The sequence below is a fragment of the Thermobia domestica genome, unplaced genomic scaffold, assembly GCF_964235325.1.
Source record: "Thermobia domestica unplaced genomic scaffold, izTheDome1.hap1.1 HAP1_SCAFFOLD_1893, whole genome shotgun sequence".
In the NCBI taxonomy this organism is placed as follows: domain Eukaryota; kingdom Metazoa; phylum Arthropoda; class Insecta; order Zygentoma; family Lepismatidae; genus Thermobia; species Thermobia domestica.
This window is the reverse complement of record NW_027657600.1, coordinates 15,695-23,918: the sequence shown is the minus strand read 5'-3', so window position 1 is coordinate 23,918 and position 8,224 is coordinate 15,695. Positions and strand designations below refer to the sequence as shown.

At 38.7% G+C, this 8,224-nt stretch overlaps 1 non-coding gene across 1 annotated transcript; it reads left to right on the top strand.

Moving 5' to 3' along the window:
• The first annotated feature begins 2,572 nt into the window (after nt 1-2,572).
• On the top strand, nt 2,573-2,691 carry LOC145678121 (5S ribosomal RNA). Its single transcript, XR_014130238.1, has one exon. It is a non-coding gene; the product is annotated as a 5S ribosomal RNA (ribosomal RNA).
• The last annotated feature ends 5,533 nt before the right edge of the window (nt 2,692-8,224 follow it).

The window sequence follows — 8,224 nt, the reverse complement described above, 5'->3', positions numbered from 1 at the left end:
CGAGGTTTCCTTTTCCAATAGGATGGAGCTCCACCACACTTGCAGAATGACGAGAAGTTATGTTAATAAATATATCCCAGAGTGTTTCGTAACTCGCCCTTGGTCCTAATGATGAAGCGTTCTTCAGATGGCCCCGATGTCTCCACACATGATACTATGCGACTTCTTTTCACGAGGCTCTCAAAGATCACGTTTGTGTCCTAACATTCTCTGCAGATATGACACAGCTGCGATAGCGGATCACAGCAGAAGCCTTTCCTCTCCTTACAAGAGACGTGTTCATTCGAGCATGGGAGTAATTCGACTATCGATCAAATATCTCCCGTGTCACGATAGTAGTCACTTTCAATTCTTCTAACGAAGGTAAGAAAAATGCTATACAAACTTCCTTTCGGTATATAAAGGATTAGGGGCCCAGAGAATATTTTCTTTCAAGAGGATACATTCTTTTTCGAACACCCTGTATATAGATCCTCTAATTATAACTGCAAACAAAATGTTGATTTTTGCAATTGCTTCCATGAGAGAAAATTCTGTGCACTTTCTTTCTGAAGGGCCGGGCCTAAACGTTTCCTTAATCATTAAATTTAGTAGTTATCTACAATTACATAGTTTTCCATTGTTCTCAAAATAAAGATTTTTCTCTATGAATTGTTGAATGTTGCTAGGGATATTGAAGTAATTCTTTTTAGTGTTTTTTCTTTACAATAATGTACTGAACGCCTGCATTAAGGAAGTTCGTGTGTCCATCTTGCAAATGTTTCGTCTTTTTTCATGCCCACTAAGATAAATATTCATTTTGCTCTTTTCTCCGTATGCAAACCACATTTCTTAAAGGCAACATTTTTCATACAAATGTAGTACTAAAAACTTCTAATTGGCAACATCTGGGCTGCGAAGAGGAAAAAGAAAGAAATCTCGTACGTATTCGCGCGCAATTCGGAATTAGCCAATGAAAAGCACAAAAGCGGCCACCATCTCTCTCTCTTTCTTATTAACGGTTTTGTACTTTCTGCAGTTCTATCAGTGCTGCTAACCTCTTACTATATCATTGAATATGTATGTTTTATATATATATATATATATATATATATATATATATATATATATATATATATATATATATATATATATATATATATATATATTATATTTTACAAAAAATCATACTACTACGGAATAATATTAAATGCCTGTAAACCCTCATTTCTGTTTGCACTTTCTGTTACACTACCTTCCCCGAACTTCTTTCAAGTTATTAAGTGCAGAACGGGGAGTTATACATATTTACTTGCGCTTCACAATATCTGCACATTGTGTAATAATAGGAGGACGTATAAAATAAAACTATATACTAATACGTATATATATATATATATATATATATATAATATATATATATATATATATATATATATATATATATATATATATATATATATATACAGTACACATTCCACTATCCGAGGCTTTCCTTTTCTTTTCTTGCTGACGATAAATTACGCTCTTAGAAATGTTGTCTGAAAACAATAAGAATATGTGCAAAAAATACAATCAGAGTAGAGGTCTTTAACAGGAACTAAGCAAGGGAGTTGAAAAATTTTTTATGCATGTAAAAAATATAGACATGAACCAACTTGTGAAATAAAAAGACCAGAAAAACTACTCTTTCTAAATTATGTGTAAACTTTTTACCGAAAACGAAAGTTGCACGAAGACTTTTTGTCCCTTTTTTGGCCTCCGGTGCTTGGGGTCCCTGGTTCAATCCAGCTCGTGCCGTGTGAACTTTGTCGTGCATAAAGACCGTGCTCATGGGTTTTCTCGGGTTTCTCCCGTTTCCTCCCACTTTCTTCATTCAGTACTCATCATCACCGTCTCCTTTAGCGTAACCGGTATAAGTATGCGACGTAAATCTAAAGATTTCATTTCATTTCCCTTTTCTGCTCATACTGCTGATTATGCGCGATTATGCCAACATCCAACTCCGCGGATAATCGTGCGATTACTGTATATACAACTAATACAGATACGTAATTACATTATCAGTTACAGTATCGGTTTTTTATTTACTAATTTGCCTCACTTTATTTGCATCCCTGCAGTAAATAATTCTTATCGATAATAGTTAAAATGTATATTACATTTTAGTGCTTCACGACTGAATGATCATCTGCCTTACGTTATCTCGCAGCTGAAGAGGATGCTACACTGAAAAACTACCTTGCGTTATAAAGGGTAAGTGAAACATATCTTAAAAATATCTTTCATACATTTCATTGTGTACATTAAAGAATGTAAGTTTGCCTTTTTCCTGTAATCAATACTTAATAAAGGATTTATTTTTATTTATTTATATACAATTTCATACGTGGTTCGTGATAGTAAACTCGATAGGACATAGTGGCACTATGAACATCCGAATCACTCATCATTCGAACATTCAAATATTTATTCGAATATTAGTATATTCCAAGTAATGTTAACGACGTTAATATGCTTGCCTTTATAGTTAATAATGTCAATTCTTACTTAAAACATACTTCCTTAACAGGACATTGAAGAAAAGGTAGTTGCCAACGGCCATACCATGCTGAATATACCGGTTCTCGTCCGATCACCGAAGTCAAGCAGCATCGGGCCTGGTCAGTACTTGGATGGGTGACCGCCTGGGAACACCAGGTGCTGTTGGCATCTCTTTTTCAAATTTCATTATCCTTCAAGTACGAAAATACTAGAAACATTAATTTTATAGTACTTTCAAGAGATAATTTATCAACATTATTTCATAGCGATTAATTCGATATTCTAAGCGTTATACCCACTATTTCTTACACTAACAGCCTGTTTATTTGCACGGCACATTAAATAACCTGATTTCCGATCCGTGTGCACCTACTACTATACTTAACACGGAATGTATTACCACTTTTTAAAAGTAAATTATTATGACTAAGTGTAGATCTCCGGCGAGTAAATGCCTTTCGTATACAAGCACGACACATCTCCGCTATGTGCTTTACTTTTTTACTAACAGCATATAGAAATTGGATTTCAAGGTGTTTCTACATAACAGAATGAAGCAAATTTCGTGATTTAACTCTTTCGAATAATGTGTTGGTCCTGACAAGGACCGTTTGAAATGAAAAATCTTGAAGAAGATTTTTTACTTAGAGCTTGTGTACTTGGTAACAGCCTTCGTACCCTCACTTACAGCGTGCTTGGCAAGTTCACCAGGCAAAAGAAGGCGCACAGCTGTTTGGATTTCCCGGCTGGTGATAGTTGACCGCTTATTGTAATGGGCCAAACGAGAAGCTTCAGCAGCAATACGCTCGAAGATGTCATTAACAAAGCTGTTCATGATACTCATAGCTTTGCTAGATATGCCAGTGTCAGGATGCACTTGCTTCAAAAACTTTGTAGATGTAAATGGCATAGCTCTCCTTCCTCCTCCTCTTCTTCTTCTTATCTCCCTTGGAGATATTCTTTTGGCTTTACCAGCCTTCTTTGCAGCCTTTCCGCTAGTTTTTGGTGGCATGATGACTCACTCGTTCAGCAAAATTAGATGTGTCCGCCGATTTATCGACTTCATTTAAATTACAGTACGTGTTTCAATTCGCGCCAACTGCCTTGCTTTTCATTTGATGCACTCGGGTGCACGCTTGAAGTAGTACAAAACTGACTTGATTCATGGGAGGCCGCAATTTTCCTCTCATCTTATTACGAAAGAATATTGAACAATGTCTGGTCGCGGCAAAGGTGGAAAAGTCAAGGGAAAGAGCAAGTCCCGCTCCAGCAGGGCTGGCCTTCAATTCCCAGTAGGCAGAATCCATCGTCTTTTGCGAAAGGGTAACTATGCCGAACGAGTTGTGCTGGCGCTCCCGTGTATTTGGCTGCAGTCATGGAATACCTGGCAGCTGAAGTTCTTGAGTTGGCAGGCACGCTGCTCGTGACAACAAGAAGACTAGGATTATTCCACGTCATCTGCAGTTAGCTATCCGTAACGACGAGGAATTAAACAAGTTGTTGTCTGGAGTTACAATCGCTCAGGGTGGTGTTTTGCCCAACATTCAAGCTGTACTTCTGCCCAAGAAAACTGAGAAGAAGGCATAAATGTAAGACCTATATCTCATACAAATCGGCCCTTATGAGGGCCACAAACCCCTTTATAGAGGGAGATTTACGATTGAAATGAATTGTTTTCGATATACAGACTCATCAAAGTGTCTGAGATAGTTGCTTAGTGTCATTCGAAATTCTCGCTGCTATTCGATTAATTAGTATGTGTAGTCGTCGATCGTAATTGAAGCCCATAGGAAGTCACACTATCTTTAGAATACTCCAAACAGCGATGTGCTTAGTTCCACTACATTATTAATTATAAGATCATTACCTTTTGTATTGTCGCTAGCTACATTTTTTTGATATTTGCGTACATCGGGCTCATATTACCCAGAGGACAGGACAGTCGAGCCCAGATTCTCAGCAATGGAAGAAAACCTCATACCACATATTCTCATGTACTTCATGCTAGACAAAGGAATTTCAACATTCTTAAAGCACTCATGTTTCTCTCTTGCGTTGGCTTGGCTGAAATTACTCTGTTCAATATGTTCTCGACATTTATTATTGTTCATTACTATGCCCCAATGACATCATGAACAGAGCGGATCAAAAAACTTTCCTAAATTTCTTTTGCAACATAGTAATGACATTAAATGCACACTTAAGTACGATTTATTCTTTGCAAGGTCGATATTCATATTTGTGTGATATGTGTTATATGTATATGGTTTGTAATACGCAACTACTCTTATTCTCTGATCTCAGAACTCATTTGCTACTGTGCCCAACGAGCGAGCCTAGGTTTCTTGTAACTACTGCCTTTCTTTAGTAAATAATGTGAAGTATACAATGCATTAACCTACATCTCATATTTGTATTACTCTTTATTTTACTAACCGCTACGAAGTGTCATTAATTTACATGTAAATCACAATAGACACTACCGCAAAAGAAAAAATCGAACCCAAGACCACGTAAACAAGATAAAGGACAAGATTCAGGTTTCTAACGCATTATTCGCCCCTCACAGCACAGTATAGAAGTTGTATAAGCCTCTATACGTACATCCTACTGTCAGAACAGAAATTCCGACTTGCGTTTCGCATCTCTCATGCTCGCTACTTCCAACAAATCGCCAATTTCCAACCAGAACCCCTTCTCCAGCATTAATACTGCTACATATGAATACGTATACATGAACGTACATAATGTAAAAAAAAACGTATGATTTTCTCAAATTAATCTCTCTACGTCTGTAATTTTGTGTGCATCAAAAGGCTTTAATGTAGTTACACGAATTCTTATAATCTAACAGAAAATCGCACAAAGTAAATCTTTCCCTTTATATAAATTTGTTGGCTCTGAAAAGAGCCGTTTATGCCAATTTTATATCCAAAATAGGAGGAACCCCAACTTAACCTCCGAAACCGTACAGGGTTCTTCCTTGCCTCTTCAAGGCATACACAACATCCATAGCTGTCACTGTCTTCCTCTTGGCGTGTTCTGTGTATGTAACAGCATCTCTGATTACGTTCTCCAGGAATACTTTCAATACTCCTCGGGTCTCTTCATAAATGAGACCAGAGATACGCTTCACACCACCACGGCGAGCAAGACGCCTAATAGCGGGTTTGGTGATACCCTGGATGTTGTCACGAAGAACTTTACGGTGGCGCTTGGCACCTCCTTTGCCAAGACCCTTGCCTCCTTTTCCACGTCCTGTCATTTCGATATGTTACTGCTTCGCTCACCACACACGAGAAATACAAGCCCAAGCAGCCCAAGACTCGTGGTTTTGTTCCTTCGATCATGCAGGGAAAGCACGGGAGGAAAAACACAAACGTGTCTAAGCCAATGAGAACTGTCCTTTTCGACTGACTTTATCCAATGAGAAATAGCTTGATTTAACGGTTTTGCTCTTTATATAACTTGACTTCATTCAGCGCGCAATTATTTGAAACAAGTCGTGACAGTTGCAATGGCACGTACCAAGCAGACAGCTAGGAAATCTACTGGAGGCAAAGCTCCTCGAAAGCAGCTTGCCACCAAAGCTGCAAGAAAGAGTGCTCCAGCTACCGGTGGAGTGAAAAAGCCCCATCGTTACAGGCCTGGTACTGTGGCTCTCCGAGAAATTCGTCGTTACCAGAAGAGCACTGAATTGCTCATCCGCAAGCTGCCCTTCCAACGACTCGTCCGAGAAATTGCACAAGATTTCAAGACAGATCTTCGCTTCCAAAGCTCAGCTGTCATGGCTTTACAGGAGGCAAGTGAAGCTTACCTTGTAGGGCTTTTCGAAGACACCAACTTGTGTGCTATTCACGCAAAGAGAGTCACAATCATGCCTAAGGACATTCAGCTTGCTCGCCGCATCCGTGGGGAACGTGCTTAAGTTTGAAGTTCTGGCACTGAGTTCAAAAACGGTCCTTTTTAGGACCAATACACTACTTAGAGATGCTGTTATCCTAACAAGGATCTTGTCCATACTTGTTATCTTTTTTTTTTAAATTCTCACGCCGTATGTTGCATAGTTAATACATCTACCTTCGTTTTCCTCTCGTTTCGTATATCATCCTATCTTTCAAGTATATTCTTTAGTTTTCCCCTATGTTTACCGATTGATTATCTTCGTTTTATGTGGTCAAGGATTCGATTTTGCCATATGTTGCATAAGTTAACTTCGATTCAACCACTGTTTGCCCTTCTCAACGTTATTAATCTCATAGAACTCGCAGGCGAAATATGTACTTCTTCCAAGGTAGCAAAAGTAATATTTTCTCAGAGGTCGCTGCTGTTGAATGCAAACGTTAAACTAAACTTTCTTTAAGTGTCTGTTTGTACTTAACATCAGTTCAATTGTACACCTACATTTCTGCTGGTGTTACTATTTTTCTTTATAGCAATATTACGAATTATAAGACGGTATCCGTGGTTATTAGCGTGTTCCCTTTTCCTAACACTTTCTCATTACACCAGTATTTCCATCATTCATTAGGCGTAATCACCCGTCTCCTTTATCATAAAAATCATAATAGTACGACGTTAAATTGAAACAGTCTACTTCACTTTCACGAGTTGTAATAAGTTCGAACATTTCTTTCACCCCAGCCTTGAAAAGAGTTGATTTTAGTTTAGTGTCCCTTTCAGCAGCAAGGCTGTTTCAAACGTGGACCTACTTATTAACGTGCAATGCGAAACATTTGAGCTCCCACCGAGAATCGAACCCAGTCAGCCTGCAAAAGTTTTTCTAACAAATGCATTAAGTGCGTTTTCTGTACTGTTTCGCTACTTGAAGATAGGAACAAGGAAAAAGTAAGTGATCACAAATTGACATTACGTAATGTGTTCCCCATTTTTTTTCGAGTACACCATTCTTGACACCCGTGAAAGCTTTCTTTCCCCACCCTCAATTCCCCTCTGTTATAAAGCACTTACATCAAGAAGTGCTTCGGTTAAAAAGAAAACTCAAAGTCCCTTGCGTGTATACTATACATTGCTATGAATGAACATGTGATAATGATAGGAAAAGCACAATTTTACTCTTCTCAAAGTATTTGATGGCTCTAAAAAGAGCCGTTTTAAAATGTCAGATGATTTACTGACACATTTACTTCTTCTTTGGTGCAGCCTTCTTAGCACTTTTCGGTTTTGCTGTAGCCTTCTTTGGCTTCGGGGCCTTTGGCTTCTTGGGAGTTTTTGCCTTCTTCACTTTAGATGGTGATTTCTTAGGTTTGGGAGCAGCAGCCTTTTTCTTTTCACCAGTCTTCTTGGGACGTTTAGCTGCTGGCTTTTTCGCAGGCTTCTTCTCCTTTGATGCTGATCGTTTCGCCTTGGTTGAAGATCCACCTTCAGGCTTCTCCTTCAGCGATGAAGCACTAAGCTTAAACGATCCAGATGCACCTTTTCCCTTGGTCTGAACCAAAGACCCAGAAGCAACTGCACTTCTCAAGTATTTCTTGATAAATGGAGCAAGCTTCTCGGCATCCACTTTGTAGTTCTGAGAGATGTATTTCTTAATAGCTTGCAGTGAACTTCCTCCCCTTTCCTTCAAATTCTTGATGGCGTTGTTCACCATTTCTGATGTTCTTGGATGAGAAGGTGTTGTTTTTGGTTTCTTAGGCTTTGCAGACTTCTTAGGAGAAGCCTGTGCCGGGGCTGCAGGTGC